Source organism: Engraulis encrasicolus, chromosome 14 (genome assembly GCF_034702125.1).
Source record: "Engraulis encrasicolus isolate BLACKSEA-1 chromosome 14, IST_EnEncr_1.0, whole genome shotgun sequence".
Taxonomy (NCBI): domain Eukaryota; kingdom Metazoa; phylum Chordata; class Actinopteri; order Clupeiformes; family Engraulidae; genus Engraulis; species Engraulis encrasicolus.
In genome coordinates this window covers 20,290,559-20,303,716 of record NC_085870.1, presented here as the reverse complement: position 1 = coordinate 20,303,716, position 13,158 = coordinate 20,290,559, and the positions used below count along the sequence as shown (strand labels likewise).

The window sequence follows — 13,158 nt, the reverse complement described above, 5'->3', positions numbered from 1 at the left end:
GGCACCTGAGCCCAGGTCCTACTACGTCCAAACAGACCAAGGGACATTCACCCGTCGGAACCGCCGACACATCCAGGAAGTGCCGGGGTCACCAGAAAAGGTCACTGCATCAGAGACTAGTGACCAAAGCCAGCCCAGTTCCAGTGACCCGGGCTCCCCTTCTCTTCCTGCGGTGGGGCCTGTCACTCCCGGTCCCACTGTGTCCCAAAGCCTACCGCCAACCACACCCAAAAGACCTGGGAGAGTTACTAACCCTCCTGCCTGGTTAAAGGACTATGTGCCTAAATAGACCTGAAGGTGGTAAGGAAACAAAAAAACAAAAAAAAGGGAAAAAGTGAAATGTAACAGAAATGCAATATGGTTTCAATGTTGAATGTTTTATGTTGCAGATTCTTAACAGGTTGTGATAACTTACTGGAGTTAATGAGTTAAACAGTTTATTAATGAGTTTGTTTAATGGTACCTAAATGAAAGAAGTAAAGAAACAGTAACAGGAATTGAAGTAATAACCAGCCATTTATGTTATGCTTTATTACAGGTTTATTTTTGAAGTAAATATGCTGGGAATTTAAGTTGTAAACAAGTGACTGATTTAATGGTAATGATTTACTTTACTAAGGGGGGAGATGTGATGCGATGAAATAGTTAATCTGTCATACGCATGATATTCGTGACGTCATTACGTGAAGCTAAGACTTCTGGGAATTATTATTATATCCATGAAGATGCTAGGAGCATAAAGTTATGTCCGTGTTTTATCCTGAGTTTAATAAAAGACAGCCTGGCATTTTCATGACAATATACTTAAAGAATATCTGGTTGTACTGGTTCTGTTTTGGCAATTTGTTCCATTTTGCTGATTTGACCACCATAGCACCACCTATTAATGCGTCTGAAATATGGCCTACGTTAAATGCAACTAAAGGTGGATTTCTCACTCTCCCTGTATCAATAGCCAGCAATGGCTCGAGCTGCTTTGGCGCTTAGCCTACTTCTTGCTCCGATCACATCCCGGACTCTTTGGCCGTCAAAGTGTAATCACATTCGGGAAGGTAGAGCTATGCCTGTGTGTGTGTGCGTGCGTGCTTTTATGCGCGGTCTGGGAGACATAGTCTAGTCACCAGAGGGGGGTCACGCGCACCCCCTGTACTTGTTGTCGAAACCTATTTTTTTAGACTCCTCCATATGTCTAATTTACAATAAGAGATGTTAGCATTGCTGCAAATTGTCCCATGGGTGTTTTTCAGGGCTCATCTTGGAAACTGTGCAATAGCGATTTATACAATTCTGACATTTGACTATTCACATAACTTTTGAACCAGACATGGTACAAAGACAAATGAGACCACTTTTCCATATAATTCTAGCATGGGGAATTGATTGGAAGGGTCAATAGGTTCATAAAACATGTTTAGACTACTTTCTAGGAGAAAAATGACTAAAATGTATCAAATATTCTAGAAATTCTGACAGGAACTAGTGTGTAGATTTTCAAAAATGGTGTAAAGATGACATTCATTGCAAGTATTTATGACTAGAAACATTCTTTGACTCGAGGTGACTACCATACATGCTATCATTAACATTAAAACATCCCTGCCACCTTTTAAGGCTATGCTTAGTCATGGTTGATGCGAAAACCATAATATTAGCAATCGGATGCATTGATGACTTGACCCTTCCAAAGCATCCAAAAACAGATTTTCAGTGGTTTACAATAGTATCAGAAGTACTTAGAACATAATAAATGTTTACCCAGTTTTTGGTGACAAGAAAGGCCTCAATTTCAAGATGGCCGCCACCAGGCCCACAAAATGAGCATTTTCTGAAAATTACCATACAATGACCAGGAATAGTGATGTTTGATATGTATTGTGATATAATATTCTTAATACCATGCTTACTTGATGGGTAAGTAATTATGAATACATTTTGATATTGAGGAAGTCCATTAGCTACATAAAATAATCTTATTGAATTTAATTCTAAGATCGAAATTGGTGAAAAATACTGCCATGTGTAGGCTCAGAATCTTGTGTAGCCAATACAGATAATAATACCAATATAGGTGTTTTACCCCATGTTTCTGACTTGATCAGTTCATGTTCTGAGTAATTGCATTATTGTATACTGCTAACAACAATGTAAAATTACCACTTTCCAGCAATTCTGAAGATTTAGAATCAGAATACTTTCATTTGGTATTTCCTAACTCCTTGAAGTGATGTTGGCAGCACAATGCATATCATTTCTCGCAAACAAATTCACCCTTTATTGCTTTAAAACATGCAACACACCAGCCAGCTCCTGCACATTGCTGTAATTTACCAGAAGAAGCCACCCCAATTTCCATGGTAACACAACATGCCCAAACACCTGTAGCAATAACATTGTAGCGAAGGGGAGTAGAGTTGCCCAGCCGGGATTCGAACCCAGACCTTCTGGGTTAGTAAACCAGGGCTCTGACCACTGCACCAAAGAGCCAGGCTCGTTGGCATGTCAGTCAGAACACACCCACAACCCTAGTGATGGTCACTCCATCACACTGCCTTCCCCTTCTGGAAGCGCACCCGTGCGCTTCACACACTCATGGTGTCCCTCACGCAACTGCCCATCATGCTTCTCCCATCCAGTGTGCCCCATCATCAATGCTTCACCCATCACTGGGGTCCCTCACACCGGGGTCACCAAACCTGGGGGTCCCTCACCTGCAATTACAGCTCACAAATAATGGGTATGCTTCCAATGGCCTCATGGTAGCCATCCCACTTCTGACACCATTTTTAGCGAAGAGGAGTAGAGTTGCCCAGCCGGGGACTCGAACCCAGACCGTCCGGGGTAGTAAACTGAGGCTCTGACCGCTACACCAAAGAGCCAGGCTTGTTGGCATGTTAGTCAGAACACACCCAAAACCCTAGTGATGGTCACTCCATCACAAGCATAATAAAAGACACAACAAATACTCCGAACTCTGAGTATCTATAGTAACATTAAGCCAGGGGGTATACTGAGAACATGGTTAAATGATAAACCAGACTCTGTTAACCAACAATGAGTGGTAAACCTGCTAATAGATATGCCTATTGTTATCCTTTAGTAAAGAACATTAGAGGTCCAGGCTCCAGATGATATACCTCTAACCTACTAAACCAGCTAATTAGTATACCCCCTAGGATGCACTCTGATTTAATATTAAAATGAAAGCTTTGGATTTGACCACCATTCTCTCCAGGCATCAGTGAGAAACACTGTGTCTGTGTCAGACTCTGTTTGTGTCAGACTCTGTGTCTGCCATAATCAACCCATGAAAACCAACTGGTCCAGACAATGGCCAATGTTGTGTGCTCAAAGACAGAGCAGAGTTGCTAAACACTCTCTTTACCAACAAGCCATGATCCCATCATGTTTTAAAGCGACCACCATCAAAGTTGTGCCAAAGAAATCATTCCTATCCTGACGCATGCATCATGAAATGCTTTGAAGGGCTAGTAATGTTGCACATCTAAAAACAAAGCCATCCATATAGTCTCTTCTCGTTCACATTGTATGCTCAGCCAAATATCCCACAGAGGAGGTGATCTCTCCCGTCCTTCCAGCTCTAATCCATCTGTACAAAAAAAACTAATATGAGAGAATGCTCTTGACATATGAGGATGCTGGTCATGGATGGCAATTCAGCATTCAGCACCAGTACCTCATCTACAGACTGTACAATCTGGGTATCAACAGCAACTTGCTTCAAGACTTCTTTAGGCAAGCACCAAATTCCACCTCATTCATCATGACTCTCAGCACAGGGCCTAAGGTTGTGTGCTCACTCATCAGTGCAAAACAACCTTTAGCACCAATCCTCTTTGGAAGTTTGCAGATGACACAGCTCTGGTGGATATCCTCGCCATGAGGTGATGAGACTCAGGAAGGAGATTGACATTGTAAATGTGGTACAGGCACAACAACCCAATACCCAGGGCACGCCCAACACCCTTCACACTCTTCACCCATCACGGGGTTTGTTACTGGTATAGAGAGAGAGTGAACTACAGAAAATCCCTGGAGAGGTGCATGAGCGAGGTTCTCTACTGGGACACCAACCCTTTGTCACTGATGAAGCCCATTAATGCCATTGCTTCCTGTGTAAACTGGAATGGGTAAGTGCTTCACCACCCATCATGAACATTTGCTCAGCTAGTGCTACATATCCAATCATATATGTGTGCTGTGGCAAGACAGTTGGGTGTGTCCTTCAGCACAATGTCCAGAACATGCAAGATATGTCAGGAGACATGTCAGTACACTAAGGGACATGGAGGAGGCCATAGGACGGCTTACAACCCAGCAGTGGGATTGCCGGAGCCCTGCAAGAATCAGCTTTTTAGGCCACTAATGTCAAATGCTCAAATGCTCAGGAGCAATAACAATTCTACAGTATTTATTTAGTGACTTTCAAAACACCCAAGGTTGCTTTGCAGTGTGTGTGTGTGTGTGTGTGTGTGTGTGTGTGTGTGTGTGTGTGTGTGTGTGTGTGTGTGTGTGTGTGTTAGAGTTTGAGAGTGAGTCTGGAGATGTTTCTGAGATGGTAAAAAGCATATTTGGTGACTATTTTGATGTGGGACTGAATTGATAGTGATAAATCCAAGATGAGCATCAATCCAGGGTGTCCTTAATCCAGTGAACTCAGAGAGCCATTCCAAGAGGATGGTGTTAGAAACTGTCTCAAAAACTCCAGAGAGGTTCAGGATGATGAGGATGATTTCATTAGGAGGGTATGAGGGTCTGGTGTCCACAAGTGGGGCCTATTCCTACAAAGCAGCACTGTAGGGAGCGATTTGCATACCAGATAACATAAAGACTGGCACATTCACTATTGGTTCCCTGTGCTCTTCATAGATGAGAGCAGGTTCACACTGAAGACATGTGACAGACATGACTAAGTCTGGAGAGAACATGGAGAATGTTATGCTACCTGCAACATCTTTTATGAACAGCACACGGTGCAGATGTTGAATATATAATTTTGATGTCGTTTTGTTTTATACAAATTGGAAGGGTCAAGTCATCATGAACATGAACCGATCAAGTCAGAAACATGGGGTAAAACACCTATATTGATATTATTATCTGTATTGGCTACACAAGATTCTGAGCCTACACATGGCAGTATTTTTCACCAATTTCGATCTTAGAATTAAATTCAATAAGATTATTTTATGTAGCTAATGGACTTCCTCAATATCAAAATGTATTCATAATTACTTACCCATCAAGTAAGCATGGTATTAAGAATATCATATTATCACAATACATATCAAACAACACTATTCCTGGTCATTGTATGGTCATTTTCAGAAAATGCTCATTTTGTGGGCCTGGTGGCGGCCATCTTGAAATTGAGGCCTTTCTTGTCACCAAAAACTGGGTAAACATTTATTATGTTCTAAGTACTTCTGATACTATTGTAAACCACTGAAAAATCTGTTTTTGGATGCTTTAGAAGGGTCAAGTCATCAATGCATCCGATTGCTAATATTATGGTTTTCACATCAACCATGACTAAGCATAGCCTTAAAAGGTGGCAGGGATGTTTTAATGTTAATGATAGCATGTATGGTAGTCACCTCGAGTCAAAGAATGTTTCTAGTCATAAATACTTGCAATGAATGTCATCTTTACACCATTTTTGAAAATCTACACACTAGTTCCTGTCAGAATTTCTAGAATATTTGATACATTTTAGTCATTTTTCTCCTTCTCTCTAAACATGTTTTTATGAACCTATTGACCCTTCCAATCAATTCCCCATGCTGGAATTATATGGAAAAGTGGTCTCATTTGTCTTTGTACCATGTCTGGTTCAAAAGTTATGTGAATAGTCAAATGTCAGAATTGTATAAATCGCTATTGCACAGTTTCCAAGATGAGCCCTGAAAAACACCCATGGGACAATTTGCAGCAATGCTAACATCTCTTATTGTAAATTAGACATATGGAGGAGTCTAAAAAAATAGGTTTCGACAACAAGTACAGGGGGTGCGCGTGACCCCCCTCTGGTGACTAGACTAAGTAGACAGGGGTCCTGATCGAGATGCACCTTGAGATCCACAGTCGCAATTGCAAGAAAATCTAAATTATTTGAAAGCCCGGTCACCTCTCACGAGTGCATCGCATAGCCTAGTCAAAGCATTTCTTCTAATTTCACACATTGCACACTGCCCATGCTGAGACAAACTGTCAAGGCAGCGCGATTTGCTCTTGAACACGCCCTCACCTCCACATCAGGTGCGCGTTTCTCTTCCGCAAGAAGAACTTAAATTAATAATGTCAAAGTGAGATGTTTAACAAAAAGGTAAATCTACCCATCCTTGTTTAGGCTACATAAAACATGAGGAAGTTATTCAGATGTGATTCGCCATTCCTCACCCTAAAATTGATTAGAACGCAGGAAATTGCATCTAAAAAACAGATTTTTTTTTCACAGCACCCCCTGGTCAAAACCAGTTCCTGCGTCCCTGGCTTCGCTACTGTGCTGAACATGTAAAACGTACTTTGTGAAAGGCGCTGCTTGTCGAGCAGGGAAATATTGAAGCTGCGGTGGGGAAACTCTCTCCACTTTGTAGTTTACAGTAGTAACAACTCGGACATTGGTAGGCCTATTGAAATGGAAGTTTTTATTATTATCATTATTATTACTTAACACGTAAAAACAATAGTGAAGGCAATTTGTCTTGGTGACAGTGGAGTTAAAAGGCATCCCATGCAGCCGCAGAGGTAGATTCTAGCGGCTTCTCATAGGTATCCACTGATATCGATAGCACATAATAGTGCAGACAACCGCCCTTGATGTAGGCTACTCTGACTGTTCTCATGATGGTTGTTCATCTACCAATTTTACATATTATTTTTTTTACCTGTAGGGGGAGGGCCATGGGAAAACAAAATTGAAGTGGGGGGAGGGCCATGGGGAAAAAATTGAGGTGGAGGGGGGGGGCCATGATTTTTTTTTTTGACCGGACTTCCAGCGCACCAGCCCTCCCCCCCGGTAAATAACGTACAGTCCCTAATAGGATATTATTTTCAAATGTAGAAACAGGAGGAAAAGTTATTTTAGGATATTATATGTATATTAATGTGCATACAATGCATATAGCTACATCATTTTTCGATATATGGACAAAAAAAATAAAACTTAAGTTTAATTCAAAACAAATAAACTTTTTAAAAAGGGAAACTTAAGAATATAACAAAACTACAAAATAAACTGTGAAAAAACATTTGCACTATATAGGCTCCAAAAATCAGTCCAGTATGTCAACTCCGTCAGTTTTTCTGTCAACTCCGTAAGATTTTCCTCAGCAATTTCAGGTGTTTTTGTAATATTTTTGGAGAATAGCTAATTCTTTAATCATTTTTTTATGTTTAGGCAATAAAGGGTCATTAGATCTATACCACCTGGTATTTTAAGCACTTAAGGTGTTTTCCTCATGGTTGCAAAATAAAAGATTAAGTCTGAAAATGCCAATTTTTCGAACTCTGTGTGTTAATAACAGTCTTAAATTAAAAATTGTAATATATATATTACACATTATTGTACATCAAGGTAACTAAGTATCATTACAATTCAAATCAGAGCTAAAGATTCTTGTTGGACTATTATAATAATTTAATTATGCACTTTTCTTGTGTCTGACGGAGTTGACGAAAATCTAGGTGTGAAGGTAAACATGTTCATTTGTTAAAAATGCCTTTTTACCTGGAGCCTGTATTTTTACATGCCTGAAAACTACACATCTTTATCTACATGAATATATAACCATCAACAACATATTCTGCATTTTCAAAATCAGGTTTTCAAAACACGTTTTGTCCCATCTCTCAAGAATCCCTGAAATACAGATTTTATACACCATACACAGCTACCAAGGCACTATATTTTGGAGAAAAGCCTTTAGATACCGCCGGTATTGCCCTAATGATGGAAAATTGCATTCTCTATGTTCCAACAGTGTCGTTCCATTATAAGAATGAACAGGTGATAAAATGGCCAGTTTGCCGTTAGGATAAGCCATATTTTAAGCATAACAAAAATGGAAACAAAATGAAGCACACACCTACCAGTTGAGCTGCTAAAGTAACGTATTGCACAGAAAAACAACTGTTTTTAAAAAAACAAATTATAAGTCAAAGCAATTAACTGTTACGTCTCCTCGTTTTTCTTGTCTTTAGTCTTTATCAAACGTTAAATGCATTTTATTGGCCCTGTCCCAACTTTTTGGGGATTTGTTGAGAGGGTGAAATTTTAAATGAGCACATATTTTCCTCAAAACAATAATTCTGCTCGGCTTTAACAACTGATATATTGTCTTTGCACAATGCTCTTTATTATTAGCAGATTTAATATTTTGAAAATGAAATCATTTTGATTTTATTCACAAAATACCAAGTGTCCCAACTTATTTGGAATCCGCTTTGAAGGAGTATAGAAGAGCAGCCCAACTGACATGATTCCGCTGCCTTTTCTACTCTTCTACTACTTTTTAAGTCACCTACGCAAGACTCATGCAAAATCAGTTCGGTGGTTCTCTCCTCTGACTAATCACCATGCCATGTTTGATTAAAGTCCTTGCAGATGAGCCCAAAACTGGAATGTTAAGGGCAGATGTTAAGGGCAGAATGAACGGCAGTCAGAGTTGAGGGCTAAATAGGTGATTTACTCTTGCAAACTTTTGTGTCATTAAAGTGGCGACCTTGCAGCAATGCAATGTAATGGACATAATCCAGGCATTCATTACAGTAGGCTACTGTGTGTTTTCTTCACTGGCATCAATATATTTTTAAAATGTGGTAAATAGCGCCATCGGCTGGCCACAGAGTGTGTTGCTGTCCAATATGATGCATACACTGTAAATGCTCTGTTTTCTTCATTCCAAATGTGTTTGTCAAAACTCTGCTAAGCTTTTGCATTGCCATATGTGGTTTACCCATACTCCTATAGACTATAATCTGCTTTGCAATGAGTAGGTTACTATTATTTATTTAAAGTCTCCAGTTTCATTCACTTATTCACTGTCTCTAATTTATTTGACTTACCTCTGTGTGTTAATAATGTGGGTTAATGTTTTTTTTAAAGTCCATCATAGATGTAAATAGTGGACAAAATCATCCTAAGTGCTCTCTCTCTCTCTCTCTCTCTCTCTCTCTCTCTCTCTCTCTCTCTCTCTCTCTCTCTCTCTCTCTCGCTCGCTCTCTCTCTCTATCTCTCTCTCTGCACATTGTCAGAGGCATTTCTGCATCATCATAGTACGCTGGGCTGGGCAGTGCACTTTACCCACCACACAGCAGCAGCAGCCCAAGACAGGCTGGCAGTGGCAGCTCCGTTGAATAATTGAGAGGGTGAGTATTTGCACATTCAGTGTAAAGTGCATGACCATTTGCATCTGCATTGTCAAGTCCACTAATAACCCGGCCACCTTAATACTGCAGCTCTGCTCTGCTCTTTCAAGATGATGCAAGTAGGTCCTGCTGCCAAGGAAATAAATTGCCTTTATAGAATGATGGGTACTGCACTGTCAAGGCAAGATTTTAACAATACAATATTTACTTGTGCATTTTATATTATGGACATTGTTTTTGTATAGCCCGTATGCCCCTTTAGCAAACTCCATTTCAGCAATGAATTCTGATCATGTTACATACAAACACAAAATCTGTGTTTTTTCTACTTTAAGCACATGCTACCAATCATAATATCAAAAACAAAACCCTTTATTGTACAGCAAAAACCTGTAGGGTATGATCTTTTTGTTTGTTTTCAAGCAGGATATGTTATTAGATCATTTGGATAGCCCCAAAGCTTCTCATGTTAACCCAACAGTATGCTTCATTTTGGAACAATACTGTCATTGAGCTATCTGGTGTACAGAATGCATACTGATATTCTTTCATATGTGATTAATATGTTATTTAGAACTGAACACAATTAGGCCCCTGGCCTAGTTTACACTTGTCTTAATTCTACATATTGGATACTTAACCATCCTTATGAATCTGCACTTGCACAGAGGTCTTGCGTATCTCAGTGTACCAGTGAAATTTTTACCATTTCTCACACCAATATACAGTATTATGCACATTGACGTAGCAGCCGCGGCCCCCATCCACTGCAATAAATCATACAGCCAGTAGATGGCAGCTTTCCTACATGGTTAAAATGGCAAGAGCAGGACCAGAGCCATCTGGGGAAGAAGATAGTATTCACATCAGTAATCCCTGGGCGGTGCAAAACCTCATGCACAGGGGATTGTAATGAGAAATGACTGATTGGGATTTTTTTTCTTTACATCACAATAACAGAAACCATTATACAAGTGAAAAACATGAGAAATAAATATATAAATAAATAAATAAACAAACAAACAAATAAATATATGTTGAAGATCTTACAAAGTGAGATTTTATTTTAGAGGTCATCATTTACATTTTTTTTGTTATTTCTTACAGAACTAACACTGTTCTGATACAAATATTCTTCAGTTGCCTAGAATGCTGGCATTCAGGATTGTTATTGAGTTTTAACTGACAGGGTTAGTGATTAGTGAACAAAAACATGTTTGGCTTCAGATGCAGCATTTTCTGATGTAGCTTTTTCTGTTGCCAAAGGTGCAAAGATCATCAAGCTGATCATCAGGGATGGTTTTCTTGCTCTTGCTAAACTCAAATCAAAATTGTGAAGATGGTGCATTTATGAGAGACATGGCGTCAGAAAAGTGGTTTCATAAATTAAATATACCCTGGCTCCTGCTAGATATGTGGTTCGGCTTAAACAAAATAAGCATATTTTGTATGTTTCATGCATAAATATACAGTATATAGTAATTTCACATTTGAATTTGCTGTTGTTGAGTTGGCACTGATAATTCATTTAGAAGACTGAGACCATCAGAAGAAAATCATCCTTTGCTGCCTCAAGCAAGCAGACTCTTTTTTTTTCTCCAGACATTCATTCATTCCAGTGTGGAGAAGCCTGCCTGTCCTGTCCCTATGAGCTGATCCCTAGCGCTGATTGTCATGATTCAGTGTTGTGCGTCACCGGGCCCCTGTCCTCATCCAGCCTTTGATTTGTAGCTGCTCGCTCAACACCAGCACCTCTGCGGATGCGGAAGGGATCCGTCTCAGGCTCCTTGTGCCCTTGGGTGTCTCCTAATGGCTGTCAGGCACGTGGAGGGCTAAAGAACTGTCACCTAAATCAGCCCCCTACTCTACTGCCAGGGCCGGTTCTAGGTAGTCAATTTGGTACACTAGGCGAGCACCCCATTTTCTTATTGTGCATCTGTAAACACAGCATTGTGCCGGTACTAATCAAGCACAGCTCATCTAGTACCCTACATATGCACATGAATAATCTTTGTCAAAAGTGAAATGTTTTATTTCACTTGACGTTCTCATTATTTAGGACTTTCAGGCATTACCGGCGCCCCTAAGACACATGGTGCCCTGCACATCGGCCTTGTTTGCCTATGCCTAGTGCCGGCCCTGCCAGCTGCGTCTCGGAGTACAGAGGTTCTCCATCCCGTGTGCCGGTCGACAGAAGAGTGATCTGAAGCTCCGAATCTCTCACTGTAATTATTATACATCTATGGAGATAGTCTTCCTCTTTCACCCGTTACACTGCCGCGTCTTTTTCAAATGAGTAGCAGCAGTGTGGTGCCTGTGCCTAATGTGTGTCTGTACCTGCCTCTGTTTGGCACTGAGCTGTTGTCGAGCATTTTTTTTTTTTTGGTGGCGCTAAGTAGATTGAGTAGTGTTTGTTGGGTGAGAATGAGAGGGTAGAGGCTGCGGGGCGGATTAATAAAACATTGATACACTCGTTCACAGCCAGAGCGAAACGAAAACAAATGCACGACTGTGACATGCTACCATTGCACCCCTAGTGCTCACCTTGTGATCAAAGAGGAGCCAGGGCAGGCAGCAGTGCCTACTGTGTCTATGGATGCTCCTCTCTTACTTTTGCATGGTGAAGAGTGAAGACTCACATCATTGCAACACTACTGTACATGTGCTCTGTGAATTATAACTAGGAGGACAGGTCTGAACATCTGCAGATGAGAGATGAGATATCATAAATAAAACATTAAAATAACTCCCAAATAAAGAAATACAATACAATACAATACAATGAAATAAATAAATGTGCATAAAAATAGTGGCTAAAGCATGCAGCGGTAAAATGTAGGTCTGAAGATGCATATGCTTGACCTTGACAATAGGGCAGGAAGCCTTTTGTTTTCCCCCGTGCATACGGTGTCGACCAGGGGTTTCCGCAACAACATATTACGCATGCAATATTTATCATAGATGTGATTGTGCACTCAACAAGGGCCACATTTAAAGCTTCCACTTTAAATATCAATGAAACTATGCCACAGTGGCTTATTATTCCCCTGCACTGTGTGTTTTAATCCCTCAACAAAGCTTTTAAAAGCCATTTTAATCATCTATAATTTATGGAAGCATGCACATCTGCATCGTTCACCTACTATTATCGTCATTAAAAGGGGTTGCACTGTTAAGGAGGCTATTGGGCTCCACGGATAAATAACACCTGTGATGGTGGTGGTGTTGGGGGACCCAAATTTAAAGAATACTCTTGGATTGATCACGCTGCCTTCGTTAGGACAAATTAAATATTCAAAGGCCTGTACCGGGTTTCAAATATCAATAATGTTTAATTGGATTACTGCGTAAACAACTTCCATTGTAGGTTACTCTGTCCAGTTATGTACTCCTGTGCTGCTGTGAATTAGTAATATGCTCTTAAGCGCTTCTTTGGCAAAAACGTTGAGCCGTTTCATCACCCAGTTTCATTATTCAGCAGGCGACTAAGGTGCCATAAATTTTAATGCTAAAATGATTCCTTAATACAACATGTGGTGTTCAGTGTGGTGGGTAGGTGGGTGGTGAGGGGGGGCACTGTGGATAATTGATTCTGTTAAGATGAGTCACATGTAGCTAACACCTTTGATGGAGATGCCTATGCTATGTCTATGCTATCTGGGCTATTGCTGTGCTGTGCTGTGCTATGCTGTGCTGTGCTGTGCTGTGCTGTGCTGTGCTGTGCTGTGCTATGCTGTGCTGTGCTGTGCTGTGCTGCGTCTGCACTTTGTC

General features: G+C 40.5%; 1 long non-coding RNA gene across 1 annotated transcript in view; it reads left to right on the top strand.

Annotated features, from left to right (window-relative positions):
• The window catches only part of LOC134462236 (uncharacterized), a 29,597-nt gene that overhangs the window by 10,692 nt on the left and 5,747 nt on the right, over positions 1 to 13,158 (top strand). Inside the window, exon 2 of the long non-coding RNA XR_010037500.1 lies at positions 9,274 to 9,387. This is a non-coding gene — a long non-coding RNA (uncharacterized LOC134462236). The remainder of the gene's footprint in view (positions 1 to 9,273; positions 9,388 to 13,158) is intronic.